The 15,859-nt window shown below is 42.4% G+C and overlaps 1 protein-coding gene across 1 annotated transcript in view; it reads left to right on the forward strand.

The window, feature by feature from the left end:
* Positions 1-15,859, forward strand: part of GLRA2 (glycine receptor alpha 2) — a 209,371-nt gene that overhangs the window by 141,554 nt on the left and 51,958 nt on the right. The window lies entirely within an intron of this gene.

Here is a 15,859-nt window from a genome sequence, read left to right on the forward strand (position 1 = left end):
AACTTTCCGATGCTACTGAATACACAAAAAACACAATGATCATTTCTGTGAAATGCAAGTTAATGACATTGTACTGCCAGCGCCAATAAGAATCTCCCCTGCACTGTTTGCCGTAACTGCTTTTCCCCATAAAATGTATTCAATAAAATAAAATAATTTCCTAGAAAACAAGACTGATATAATTTAATGAGGGGTGTAAACAATGTGTTGAACATGTTGCAGAACTGATAGTGGAATAATTTCTCTGAGCAGCTGCAAAAATGCTTCATAACAGCACTTTGCACCATCCAGTTCTTGAATTTCTAGTGCCTCGTCACATTAAAGTATGCTGCAGCTCATACTCGTGTGAAAATGACAACAGATGGATGAATGGTTTTATGTTATTATTTGGAGGAGGCAAGAGATACAGAAAGGCTTATTGAAGATGGACATTTACTAGCTTGAGCAACTACAAGACAAGCTACCCAGTCTGAATGAAATTCATAACTGGATGAACCTATAGTTTAGCATAGTACAAAATAATTATTGCTGACACTATAATGACCATATGCCACCTACTGGCAGTAATGGAACTTCTTTCTTTGTACTAGCAAATTGTCTTAGAACCTGATGTACTAAAGGTTTTTTTTTTATTTTGTCTATAATAAAAATGTTTAGTATATAGACCCCTTAGTCTGATCATGCACAAGCTTTGTAGGTTCTATGGACAGGGTCTTTCAATGTAATTTCTGATTATATGAGTACTATAAAATTCAGCTATGACTTTTTGTTTTAAAAGTCTACAATTTCAAATGTTCTTTAATGAAATCTGGAATTCCCTGTTTACCCTGTAAAACTGACATTTAACTGTGGATGCATATCACTTGCACAAAAAGCCTGTACCATCAAAGTATAGAGAAGATAATCTTCAACGGCCTGCACAGAGCCAAATTATGTGGGTGCAAAGTGATTGCAGGCTTTAGCCAGAGTTTTCAAATTAGACTTGCGAGACTAAGCATGCTTTGAAATCTGTCGGGTTGTACCAGTATACACATGGACATATGCACAAGAAATTGCACCTGCTCCTTAGCATGTGTACATTTATGCACATACTTTCAGAAACTGAACGTACTGGGGTAGATTTTAAAAAACTGCGCCGGCGCATACTTTTGTTTGCATGACCGGCGCAAACAAAAGTACACCAGATTTTAATAGATACGCGTGTAGCTGCACGTATCTTTTAAAATCCGGGGTCGGCACGTGCAAGGCTGTGCAAAATCAGCAACCTGTGCATGCCGGGCGCACAGCTTGCCTCCGTTCCCTCCGAGGCCACTCTGATTTTGGAGTGGCCTCGGAGGGAACTTTCCTTCCGTTCCCCCGCACCTTCCCCTACCTAACTCATCCCCCCAGCCCTATCTAAACCCCCCTACCTTTGTTGGTAAAGTTACGCCTGCCCGAGGCAGGCGTAACTTGCGCACGCCGGGCCAGCTGCCGGCGCGTGATTCCCCGGCCCGGGAGCAGTTTCGGAGGCCTCGGCCACACCCCCAAAATGCCCCCGGGCAGGAACCACACCCGCAGCCCCACCCCTGGATGATGCGCCGCCGCAACACGTCCCAGACACATGTCCCAGGGCTTGTACGCGCCGTCGAGCCTATTCAACAGGGGGAGCTTGGGGCAGGTTTTCGGGGGGGTATGCGTGTACCCCTTTGAAAATCTGCCCCATAATGTGCAGAAATGCCTTTCCTGTCCCAACTCTGTTCCCCAGAATGCCTACCTTGAGGCTGGGGAAAAGTACGTGCAAAATGAGATTTCACATTTATTTCCTCTGCATACACTGCACTAACCCTACTCTCTGTGTCAACCCAGAATTTAAGTGCTAAATTTAGCCACTTATTAAAATTTAGGTGTGTACATTTAGACAGTTAATCCAGCCAGTTTTCAAAGGCTTTGACCTAGCTAGCTAGGCCCCATGGAATATTTACCTCTGTGCATTTGGGCCTGACTAGGAATTCATTTTTGTTGCCTTCTCATTTCATTTACTATGCTGTCTATAAGACTACCTGCTCATGTGCTTCAAATGCCATTTATTCTAGAATATCTTCTGGAATACTGCTCCTGGTACATAATTTTAGTTCGGTAAATACTCTTCTTTTTTTTTTTTAAACATTTTTGACATACTAATGAGATATTCAGAATGACGTCAAATAACTATCTTTCACATTTTTCACATACACATACAAAACGGACACCCGGATGCATTCTTACATATTGCTAATTTTTCATAAGTGACCTTCATAACGCCCTGCAGTGTCTTTGGGCATTGCTGCTCCATTCATTGTACTGCTAGAGGGTCATTTTTAATCAATGCCCAAAGACACTGCAGGGCGTTATGAAGGTCACTTATGAAAAATTAGCAATATGTAAGAATGCATCCGGGCGCTAAGATTTTTGTATGTGTATGTGAAAAAAATTTGAAAGATAGTTATTTGATGTCATTCTGAATATCACATAATTTAATTCATATGAGGAGAGGGCCTATGTAATAAAACTCACCCTAAAAATGTTTACTGTAAACTTGCAAAAAAAAATTTGGGGGGATAATTTTGTAACATTGTGCATAAGCTAGCCAGCCAATTATACACATGTCTACTTTGAAAATTATCCAAACAATATTATGAACATACAATTACACCTATTATCTGGTGAATGTACTTTTGCTGAGAGAATTTACTTACAGAAGAGTGAATTTTCCAAGGAGCTACACGTGTTAAAGTAGCAATTTTTAAAAGCCCATTTACATGCGTAAAACCCTTTTAAAAATTACCTCCATATTTTTTTTAAATCAAAAAGCATGCACGTATTAGTTCCCAGTCCCACCCAGACTCCATCCCGTGAAATGCTTCTCCCCTATGCACAGAAAAATATGAACAAGCATATGTCAGTCGTACAATTTTAATTGTCATTTCTGTAGGTAAAGTACTACTTCACCCACAGAAGCCCCTTTGAAAATTACCTATAAGAACATAAAACGTTGCCTTATTGGGTCAGACCATCAATCCCAGAATCCTGTTTCCAACAATGGCCAATTTAGATTACAAGTACCTCCCTCTATATGATTATTAAAAAGCCACTTAATGAGTGATGCACAAAGATTTAACATGGGCATAATAAAAAAAAATGGTCACTAGTACAATGGCCATGCCATTCTTAAGCAAAGAAATGTGAAAATACATTGGCTAAACGACATGGGTATATTATTCGTGCAGTTAGTATATTATTCGTGCAGTTAGTATAGCTGTGTTTAAAAAAAGGATTGGATAAGTTCTTGGAGGAGAAGTCCATTACCTGCTATTAAGTTCACTTAGAGAATAGCCACTGCCATTAGCAATGGTTACATGGAATAGACTTAGTGTTTGGGTACTTGCCAGGTTCTTATGGCCTGGATTGGCCACTGTTGGAAACAGGATACTGGGCTTGATGGACCCTTGGACTGACCCAGTATGGCATTTTCTTATGTTCTTATGTTCTTACTTATCTAGGGAACAGTAAATAACATGAGCACAGTAAACTGAAAATGCTCAATCAATTCTCTTTTCCTCTTTACTACTCCTGCTGGCTTCTAAACGGCATATAAGAAAAGCTGGCGCCTGGGCTCGCTTGTCAATGCAGAGTAAATAAGCGGGAGACCTAGTATACTCTCCAGGAAAGGAGGTGAAAGGAGATTGGAGAGTTCCAGGAAAGCAGAAATCTGGCATGAATGTGTGCTTGGAGACATTTCTCTTGTTTGTCAGTATAAGAAAATGTAACTGGGAACAGGAGGGAATGTGCAAGGGAGAGACTCAATGAGAAATCTGGATGGACTGACTCGGACAGGTTCTGGGCAAGCGACCATTGTCCCCTTTATGACCACCCTGTAGTGTAGGTAATGCAAAAACTACACCAGTCTGCTACTGCCTCAAAGCTCATAAAAATGAGTTCTGCATGCAAGAAAACCAATTGGTCAACTAAAACCATTTAGGGGTAAACTTTTAAAGGTACGCGCGGGCGCGCACACGTGGACCCCCGATTTTATAGCATGCGGCACGCGCAGGGTTTTGAAAATCTGGCCCTTATTGTTCAGGACTCTAGTTTAGCTTTTGTAACATCTGAACGCAGATGGTGGTTTTTGGCCACAATAACAATGTCAACAACGACAACGTCCTTTATCATCTGGGAACCTATTGCTTGGAAATGCATTTGCCTTGCGTAAGGAAAAAATGTATTTTTCACAGCCCAAGTCTGTCTTCCTTTGTCACCTTCTTCTCCACTTCTCGCGTCCCGGGGCTTGCGTGCGTCACCGGGCCTATGCGAAATAGGCTCGGCGCGCGCAGGAGCAGGTTTTCGGGGTTTACAAGCGTAATATACGTACGCAACCCTTTTAAAATCCGCTCCTTTATTTTCATCCTGGGGAAAGGATGGGGGAGGGGAGAATGCTCTGGCTAGTATCTTCTGGAAGAATCCCCTGCTTTCTGGTGCTGGGTCCCCCAGAAAGTAGACTCTGCATAAACAGACATTTTACGTTCCAGCAGTGCGCACTTGGCTAGCACAACTACAGCAAGGATAGCAATAATCCCTGAGAACCATACCAAAAACGTGGAAACTGTTTCCACACCAGCATGAAATCTCGGTTCCTTGTACATTGTGAGATGTGGAACAATGCTTGAAGCGCCTCCGAGATAAGTAACTGTTTTGTTTGAGAAGGAAGATTTGTGGTATGAATGTGTGGATGTGGGCAAGAATTCCCTGAAAAAAGCTTGAGCTAGTTTTGAACTGGTGGCCTGTGCAGAACATAAATTTTGGTTTTGTCCATCATTTCATTTGAAACATTTCTGTTTTGGGGGGTTTTTTTGTGTGTTGTTTCCTTTTTTTTTTCATTTTGGTTTCAGAAAATAGTGTGTGCTATTTACAAATAGTATACACTATTTTCTGATACCTAAAAAAAAGTGAAAAATAGGAAAAAGTCTGAGTTAGACTCCAGGGGTTATTCTTTTGGCCATATGTAGAGCTGGACAAATAACTTATTCAGCTATCTCCAAAATCAGAGTTCCTGTTAAATACATTCTTCTTCAGAATACCCCCAAAAAGATTCTCATTTACTCAGATAAAATGTATCCAGTTAAGTGGCGGCAATATTCAAACTCCACATTTGTCCAAATAAAACTCAGAAGTTATTTATCGACCTCACTGTGTATGTAAAATATATTTATCTTGCATGTGTCTGAATTTAAAAATGTTGAAGTACATTTTTCTTTTAGAAGAGCTTGAGGGACAAAATGTATGAGTATATTCTGAACAGACATGGAAGGGAAGATCAAGTATTGCAGTGATAATTCGAACTGCATGAGAACTTGCCAAATTACAAATGGTGTTCATTCAAGCCACTTTTTTTCTTTAAAGCTTTCCTGGAAGGAAAGTTCATTGAAGTTTTGTGTTATGTGCTGACCCTTTCATCTAAAAACAAAACCCTTTTAAATCAAAATAACTAGAAGGGAAATTAAAGCGATGCTATTGTCAGTAAAGTTACACAAGCATTTCTTTTTCTGCAAAGTATAATATGTTATACAATTATGATACTACAGTACCTGAAAGTAATCTGCTTTGAAGTGGCTGAAAGGTGAAATATAAATCAAAAACAAATACTACGGGGATACATTTTTGATGGGAGCACCTAAGATCACTGGCTAAAACTTAGCTGGCAATCTTAAACACATTTTCAGCTGCAACAGTTTGTGACAAAATTCACCTGGCCAAAATTTGGCTGGCTAGTTTTAGGCCGGCCATTATTTCTGTGACTGGTTCTGGTCATCGAACCATAGAAGTTAGTGGTAATAATCAGGGCTATTTGGCTAATTCATCAGCCAACCCTGGAAATGCCTCCGGAGATTACCATTTTATGAGCAGGAAATTGTAGCTATTGAATTTATGCAGCTTTGAAAATTGAGTTGGAAAAGAACATACTCAAATCTGAATCTATTTGTGCTGGTACTTTTTCTAGGAAAATGTTTGTGTGTATTTTTAAAACATTAAAAATGTGTTTAAATTTTAACACCTCCCAACCCCATCTCCAGTAATGCCTCTCCTAGTTGCATGTCATGTAACTTCTATAGTGGTACTATGTGCATAACTTTATATGCAGATAAGGTAGATGATTTTCAAAGATCCCCTTTCCATGTGTAAAACACTATTTTATGCATGGAAATAGCTTTGAAAATTGATCTCTAGTCAGCTAACACCTGGAGGTCCAACAAACCCAGTACCCTCTTTCCAACAGTGGGATAAGAACATAAGATATACCATACTGGGTCAGCCCAAGGCTCCATCAAGCCCAGTGTCCTGTGACCAACAGTGGCCAACCAAGTCACAGTACCTGACAAGTACTCAAATATTAAGAGGTAGATTTTAAAAAATTACGCACGCGCATCCATGTGCACGCACTACCTGGTGCACGCACACATAGATGCGCGATTTTATAACATACGCGCGCCAGTGCACATATATTATAAAATTGCAGGTGGCACGCGCAAGGGGGGCAGAGTTAAGCAAAAATCGCAAGGCAACGCATCATCGGGTTTCACCAATTCTCTCCCAGTCCGGTCCAATTAAGGAGCAGACTGGGATGGAACTTCCCTATCCCCTACCCTAACCTCCCTTCCCCTCTTCTACCCATCCCCTATCACTATCCTAGGTACCCCCGATTTTTTTAAATTACCTTTTGCTCCTCCAAAGGAACAGAAGCAGGTTGTGAGATCCCCCGGCACAGCGGCAAATGGCCGCTGTACCGGCGCCTCCAACCCCAACCCGCCCCACTCCCCGGTCTGCCTCTTTGCTGAGATCCAGCTCATGCGTGTACTAGGGGTTACGAGCGCGGCTGAGCCCCTTTTAAAATCCACGCAGTATGCACAAGGCCCAGCTGCATGGGTAACCCCTGTTTTTTGCGCATGCAGGCCATTAAAAATCAGGCTATAAATGAATAGATCCCGCTACTAATTCTTATTGATTAATAGCAGTTTATGGACTTCTGCTCTAGGAACTTATCCAAACCTTTTTTAAACCCAGTTACATTAACTGCTGTAACCACATCTTCTGGCATTGAATTCCAGAGCTTAATTATGCTTTGAGTGAAAAATAATTTTCTCCGATTTATTTTAAATGGACTACTTGCTAAATTCATGGAGTGCCCCCTAGTCCTAATCCTCTGAAAGAGTAAATAACTCACATTTACCCATTTAAGTCCTTTCATGATTTTGTAGACCTCTGTCATATCCACCCTCAGCTGTCTCTTCTCCAAGCTGAACAGCCCTAAACTCTTTAGCCTTTCCTCATAGGGGAGCCTATCCATTCCCTTTATCATTTTGGTCAACCTTCTCTGTACTTTCTCCAGTGCAACTATATCACCAGTCTTACATATCCCTGAGGCACTCCACTGTTTATCTTTTTCCACTTTGAAAACAGACTATTTAATCATACGCTCTGTCTTTTAACCAGTTTGCAAGCCACAAAAGGATATCATCTCTTATCCCATGACTTTTTAGTTTTCTTAGAAGCCTCTCATGAGGGACTTTGTCGAATGCCTTCTGAAAATCGAAATACACCACATCTACCGGATCACCTTTGTCCACATGTTTATTCACCTTTTCATAAAAATGTAAGCAATCCAGGTCACAAGTACCTAGCAGAACCCCACAAGGTTGATAGATTCCATATATTTATAGGTCAACCCTTTGGGGAGGACACACCAGAAGTATATTTGTCAACAAATTGCTTTTTTGATCTTACTTTTTGGGTAGGAGATGCTAGATATGGATGCAACCCATGGTTGCAAACTCCTCTGTCAGTGCCATGTACTGCCAGAGAGAGAAGATAAAATGAGACACTTAGCGCAACAAGGCTGGTCATTCAGCAGAGTTGTGGAGTTCTAAAAATTCATTTTCAGTGCTTGGATTGTTCTGGAGGTGCATTACAATAAGTGCCAGAGAAAGTGGCAGTTATTCTTGTGTGTTGCATATTTTACAACATTGCTTTGAAGGCTCAGCACGTGGAAAGAAATTGATCCTGACCTGGACCCTGAACCCTCCTTGTGCCCTCCAGCAGCAGAAGCAGACAGTACTGCGAGAGGTAACAATCTCTGTCGTAAGGTCACAGCAGACTACTTCTCTTGTAATTTATTAAGTCAACAATAAAAACTTTAGCCCGCACATCTGTATGGGATAATGCTGGTTGTAAGGTTGTAGGGTCCTCCTAGAAACATAGAAAAATGACAGCACAGAAAAACCATATGGCCCATCTAGTCTGCCCATCCAATGACTAAGTGTCATCTTTTGTTTTTATTTCAGAGCATGGAAGTTGGAAACAAATGGCTGCTAGAGGAGATGAATGCTCTTGTGCTCATCATTGATGACATTGTCTTTTCTTTATTCTGTTGTTTGTGATATGTATTATTGGAAATAAAAATTGGTTTTGAAAAATAATGCTTATTCATTGTAGTTCAGTGATAAATAAACCACCAAGATCCACCAAATTTGACCTGGCTCCAAGTTTACCAGGGTTTACGGTTTAACATGAAGACCATTCCCTCTGGTTCATGGGGGAGGCAAGAGTGAGATGCTCAGATGGGAGAAAGGGGTAAGAGTTTTCATGGGGTAAAGGCAGGAGTGGATGCTGGGGGAAGAGGAACCATTCCCTATTGCTCATTTAACAGAAAGCTTGTGTGCCTCATACAATGCACTCCAAGGACAGGGAAGGGGAGGGACATGTATTAGGTTGAGTGTGGCATTATCAATGATTTCTGCCCAGGACACCATCTGTACTTGATCCAGTTCCGGATCTGCCACAGCTCCTTCACCATACAACCTCCATGCTATTTTCTGAAGACCCAGTCTTGTGCTTGAATAGGGGGTTAAAATGGACCCAATAAGAAAAGAAAATGCACAGCAAATCAAAGTCAAACGTGCAATGATTATTTATTTACATAAATGTAACCGGGCCCCCATTTCAGTGCTTTAACGTAGACAAGAGGTACTATTGGCCCAGGTTAAAATCTGGACAGGGAGGAAGACTTTTTTTCCATGGCCCCTGATGCTGTTGATCACTATCTCAGTGACCACCTCACATTCTAGATCAAATATTTCCATAAGGTGCCAGACAGTGAAAAATATCAACAGGGAAGCCAAAATGAGCAAAACCAAGAGAAACTAGGAATCACAATAGGGTCCATCCATTCCTTAGGGAAACACTCAAAGAAAACTGTCAGCATGGTTAAAAGGCAAGGTAAAAGAGGCTATTTTAGCCTAAAGAACTTCCTTCAAAAATTTGAAGAAGGATCCATCTGAAGAAAATAGGAAAAAGCATAAGCATTGGCAAATTAAATGTAAAACATTGATAAGACAGGCTAAGAGAGAATCTGAAAAGAAGCTGGCCGTAGTGGCAGAAACTCATATTACATTTTCTTTTTAAATATATTTGAAGCAGGAAGCTTATGATGGACTCGCTTGGATAGTTTTCTTTATTCTTGGTAACTTTATTCTTCATGCCATTTTATAGTTTGTTCTACATACTTACTTTTATACATTATTGTTATAACATATTTCTTTCAACTGTTCCTCTTACCGTTGTTACTCCATACATATTTTTATAGTTACTCAACTGTTCCTCTCTCCTCACTTTCTTCTAACCTCCAAGCTCCAGTATCCCTCGTTCATTGTAACTTACCTCTTTCTTAACTCTTATCAGTAGCTTCCAGCTATGATTATTGTTAATGTTAAAATCCCCATGTTTGATGTGAACCGATATGATATGACTTGTGTCATGAATGTCGGTATAGAAAAGAATTAAATAAATAGATAGATCATTAGATGATTGAGGGGTTAAAGGGGCAATTAGGAAAGAATTCTTTGCTTCAGTGTTTACTAATGAGGATCTGGGGGAGATACCAGTTCCAGAAATAGTTTCAAGGGTAATGATTCAGATAAATTTAACCAAATCATGGTGAACCTAGAAGATGTAGTAGGCCAAATTGACAAACTGAAGAGTAGCAAATCACCCAAATGAGATGGCATACACCCCAGGGTTCTGAAAGAACTCAAAATTTAAATTTCAGATCTATTACTAGTAATTTGTAACCTATCATTAAAAATTATCCTTTGTACCTGAAGACTGGAGGGTGGCCAATGTAACCTTGATATTTAAAAAAGGATCAAGGGGTGATCCTGAAACTATAGACTGGTGAGTGACTTCAGTATCAGGAAAAATTATAGAAACTATTCTAAAGAACAAAATTATAGAACATATAATACATATAATGGGAAACAGGCAGCATGGATTTACCCAAGGGAAGTCTTGCCTCACAAATTGCTATTTTTTTTTTTGAAGGGTTTAATAAACATGTGGATAAATGTGAGCCAGTAGATTTAAACCAAGAAGCAATTAATATGATTATAGCTTACTCACCAGCTTGAACAACAGTGGGTGTCTAGTAGGAATTGAAAGTCCCTTGCAGGCTCCAGTTGCTTCTGGCTGAATTGTTGCCCTTATCAGCTCTTCCAAGGGCATCAGTTCACGTGTGCATGGTGATCTGCCCCCATCTTTAATCTTCACCCACTTTCTTGCATCATGCCAAGTGGATTGTGATAAATTGCAGGAAGACCTTGTGAGACTGGAAAATTGGGCATCCAAATGGCAGATGAAATTTAATGTGGAAAAGTGCAAGGTGATGCATATAGGGAAAAATAACCCATGTCATAGTTACACAATGTTAGGTTCCATATTAGGAGCTACCACCTAAGAAAGAGATCTAGGCGTCATAGTGGATAACACATTGAAATTGTCGGTTCAGTGTGCTGCAGCAGTCAAAAAAGCAAACAGAATGTTGGGAATTATTAGAAAGGGAATGGTGAATAAAATGGAACATGTCATAATGCCTCTGTATCGCTCCATAGTGAGACTGCTCTAAGTAACAAGGTACCAAAGGAGTCCAGGAAAAAACTTGGGCCTGTCACAAGAACACACCAACCAAGCTCATGGCCTTCAAATCCTGTTGTGAACGCGAAGGTGTTGTCACTGCTCTGAGGGATTGTGAGCCATTGGACCACAGTGTGGCTCAGGGAGGAGTCCCAAGACACACCGTGGGAGGGGAGAGGGTTCAGGCACGGCTGGAACTGGAACAAGGCTGGACCAGGATCAAGACAAGGAACATCAAGGACAAGGACTGGAACTAGGCAGGTTCAGACCTCCACTGGACCTGCTCCGGTGAGACCCAGCAATGCAATGCTGGTCTCGAGTAGCCCTCCGGCCACTCGGTGGCCCTTCCGGACCTGCCGCTTGGGAACGATGAGTGCATGAGGCCAGATGGGGGCTGAGGGCAGGAACAAGATGGAACTCAGGAACTTGTAAGATTCAGACGAAGGCATGTAGAAATTGGAAGATTCAGACGAGGACTCGAGGGAATACTCAGATGAGGACTCGAGGAATTTGGAAGACTCAGACAAGGTTTCAGGATACTTGGAAGACTCAGGCAAGGATTCAGGATTCAGGCAATAGTACAGGGTGAGTACTGCACCGCAGCGCATCCTCACAGCCGCCCATGGCTAGTAGCGGACACACGGAAAGTGAAGCAGACTCCAGGCGAGAAGGTGAAAACTTGGAACCAGAAACTTGTCGAAGATTCGGGAGAGGTCTGCACTGAAGTGCACCCTACACAGCCACCTGACACTGGTCGCAGGCCATGCTGAAGCGGAGCAGGTTCTGGCTTGAGTCTAGGGCATGGACCGAAGCAGGAACAATGTACTCCGAAGACCGGGAACAGGATTCAAGACTCAGAACTCGGATTCAGGAACAGATCTTGCATTAAAAACAAGGGCCTTCCAGGGACTTGCACTACAGATGTAAAGACAGGCCTTGTGCCACAAAGCGCCCTACACAGCCCCCCGTGGCCTGGTCATGGACCATGACGGTGGCAAGCCAGGAAAGGTGGACAAGCAGGAAACATGGAAGCAGGACGAAGAGCCGGAGATGGGAACATCAGGAACATAGAACGCCGGAACATGGAACGTCAGGAACATCAGGAATTTCAGGAACACCAGGACATGGAACAGGCAACGAAGGAACTCTGACAAGGAACAAGACCAGGGACATCAGACGAAGGAGTCCATGAACATCTAGAACATCTAACAAGGCATCATCAAGACACGAGAAGACCACGGAGGACCTTGACTGGAGAGAGAAGCATGGACAACCATGGATCCAATTTGAAGGCCCCAAAGAGTGAAAGCTGAGCCCTTTTATAGGGTTGGACTAGACACAGGCTGATGAGGTCATCCGATGGGGCCGTGGGGCTTTTCCCGCTGCTGGACCTTTAAAGCAGGGGGGGCGTATGCATGCCTAGAGGCCCACAAGATGGAGGAAGTCGGGCGGTACCAGGGCCGCAAAGAGACACAGTCAGCAGCAGCTTCCTGCCACATGGAGAGAGACTGTGGCATCAGGGCATCTGCGCCGCTCAGGAGATGAAGACGGCGGCAGCACTCCACCGCAAAGAGGCATCCGCGCAGCGGCTCCCACTGTGAAGAGGCTGCATACAACATGGTCGGGCCGTGAGGAGCGGCAGTGGTGACCTGAGGCAGCCTAGGCCAAAAGAGGAGATCCTGTGGTGTCGGGCCGGGGAAGGTGAGAGGCTGCTCACGGGATGGGTTCCACAAGCAGCATCATAACAATAAGGTGGGAGGACAGAGAGAGTGATGGGGTCAGAATGGAAGGATTGAGAAAGATTGGTGGAAGAAATGGGAAAGAGAGTGGGAAGAACTGAGAAACTAGGACAGAGAGAGTGATGGGGTCAGAATGGAAGGATTGAGAAAGATTGGTGGAAGAAATGGGAAAGAGAGTGGGGAGAACTGAGAAACTAGCACAGACAGAGTGATGGTATTGATAGAGACTGATGTGGGAACTGAGAGGGAGATTAATGGGAATAGAGTGGAGAGTTTGAGAGAGAGAGAGAGAGGGTGGAGGGATTAAGAGAGATTGGTGGGAGAACCGAGAGAAACTGGTGAGGACAAGATTGATTGAGAGACTGATAGGGACAACAGAGGTAGAAGTATTGAGAGAAGCTGGAGGGGATAGGGTGAGGAAATGAGATAGACAAGATGGAGGGATTGGGAAGGCAAAGAGTCTTGTAGTACCAAGATGGACAATTGAGAGAGAGTTGGTGGGAGGATTGAGAGAGTGGTAAGAACAGGTGGGGGAAGAGAGAGAAAGACATTTGTAAGGACAGTGGAAGGACTGACAGAGAATGAGAAATTTAAGAAACAAGTTGGAACAAGGAGGGGGATTGAGAGAGACTGGTGGAGATAGGATGAAGAATTGAGAAAGAGTGACTGGAGAGAGGATTAAGAGACTAGTTGGGACATGAGTGAAGGACTGAGAAATCTACCCCTTTGCTTTTAACTTATACAACAGTGACCGCACTTTATGACTGCTTTATAGCACAGAAAACTTCATTTTTTTTAGATTAATTCAAATGTTCTCTCACCCTACCTTGATGGACTAACAGGGTACCATCAAGCTAGGGCAAGATAACAGTCTCACAAACATGAGATTTCTTTCACTCCAAATTGTGTCAAATCTTCACCTAGGCGTACTGTGCTGATCGTACATCTTCATCTGCTTGTAGAACTGGCCCCTAAAATCTAAACCACCAACAGCACCTCACCTCGAGCTATTAACTGGCCCTCCTATAGAGATATAAATAGTGGAATACAGTGAAGGCCTCCCCAGAGGTGCTCTCTCTCTCTCCCCCCTCCCAAGCCCCAAATGGGTATCTCCCCAACATCCTGTTCAGTAAACACAATGAAGCAAAGAAATTGTTTAATCTTTCCGCAATGGCCTTATCTTCTCTAAGTGCCCCTTTGACCGCTTGATCATCTAATGGTCCAACTGACTCCCTCACATGCTTTCTGCTTTGGATATATTTTAAAAATATTTTACTGTGAGTTTTTTGCCTCTACAGCCAACTTCTTTTCAAATTCTCTCTTAGCCTGTCTTATCAATGTTTTACATTTAACTTGCCAATGCTTATGCCTTATCCTATTTTTTTCTGTTGGATCCTTCTTCCAATTTTTGAATGAAGATCTTTTGGCTAAAATAGCTTCTTTCACCTCGCCTTTTAATTATGCCAGTAATCGTTTTGCCTTTCTCAATGTGTGAAATACATCTGGACAGTGCTTCTAGGATAGTATTTTTTAACAATGTCCATGCCTCTTGCACACTTTTTACCTTTGTAGCTGCTCCTTTCAATTTTTTCTGTTTTTCTATCAAAGTTTCCCTTTTGAAAGTTTAGCATGAGAGCCATGGATTTGCTTACTGTCCCCCTTCCAGTCATTAATTCAAATTTGATCATATTATGATCACTATTGCCAAGCGGCCCCACCACCATTACCTCTCTCACCAAATCCTGTGCTCCACTGAGAATTCTAAAATTCTTCCCTCTCTCATCGGTTCTTGAACCAATTGCTCCATAAAGCTATCATGTATTCCATCAAGGAACTTTATTTCTCTAGCGCGTCCTGATGATACATTTACCCAGAAAATATTGGGGTAATTGAAATCTAACTTACACAAAGGGAGTCAGTGGTTGACCACAACAACAAATCAAATAACAAAAATGTGGTAATTGAAATCTCCCATTATTACTGCACTACCAATTTGGTTAGCTTCCCTAATTTCTCTTAGCATTTCACTGTCCGTCTCACCATCTTGACCAGGTGGACGGTGGTATACCCCTATCACTATAGTCTTCCCCAACACACAAGGGATTTCTACCCATAAAAATGTGATTGCAAATTTAGTCTCATGCAAGATGTTTATCCTGTTGGACTCTATGCCATCCATTTGTATTAACAGGATTGAACAATTCTGAATAATTTTGTATCATCTGAAAATTTGATCACCTCACGTGTCATTCTCCTTTCCGGATTATTTATAAATATATTAAAAAGCACCAGAACCAGGACCCTGAAGCCCTTCATTGTTTACCCTTCTCCACTGAAGAACCTGACCATTTAATCCTACTCTTTGTTTCCTTTTAACCAGTTTGCAATCCATAGTAGGACATTTCCTCCTGTGCCGTGACTTTTTAATTTTCTTAGGAGTCTGTCATAGAGCATTTTGTCAAAAGCTTTCTGAAAATCCAAATACAGTATATCCACCGGTTCACTGTTATCCACATATTTATTAGCACCTTCAAAAAAATGCAGCAGGTGGGTGAAGCAAGATTTCCCTTGCTGGCCATGTCCCTGCATTTATCCCTTCCTCAACTCTCCTAACATTCATCCTTTTTCATGTCACACCTCCCAGAAGCATTCACCACGTCTTGTACCACTCTTCCTTAAAGATTTTGCACCCCTTACCCTCCCCCAACAGTCACCACGTCTTGCATAGCCTCCCCCTTCCTTCCAAGCATTCACCTCCTTTCAAGCATTCATTCTCTTTCCCTCATCACAAATCATTTTGACCTGGCAGGAGCTGCAGATGACTCTACCCTCCACTCCACCATTAGCTGAATTCCAAGTTCTAGGAGCACAGTTATCTGCTGAGTCTGGGGCAGTGTTCCCCCCAGGTACTTTCCTCTGGATAGCAGAACAGAGCTTTCTACTGGCAGCAGGTAGGATGGGGGTAGACAGGATAGGGAGGACTGGAGCTGTTCTATCACCTTGAAGCTTGCCCCCTTCCCTCCAGTTCTGCTGGTTGCTGACAGGAGGGTAGGATTAGAGGAGGGATGAGCAGAAAAATGCCTCTGCTCCCTGCTCTGCTCTCTTGCTTCTACTGTAATCAGTAGCACTTCCATAATAACAAGAGG

This window comes from Rhinatrema bivittatum, chromosome 5 (genome assembly GCF_901001135.1).
Source record: "Rhinatrema bivittatum chromosome 5, aRhiBiv1.1, whole genome shotgun sequence".
Classification (NCBI taxonomy): Eukaryota; Metazoa; Chordata; class Amphibia; order Gymnophiona; family Rhinatrematidae; genus Rhinatrema; species Rhinatrema bivittatum.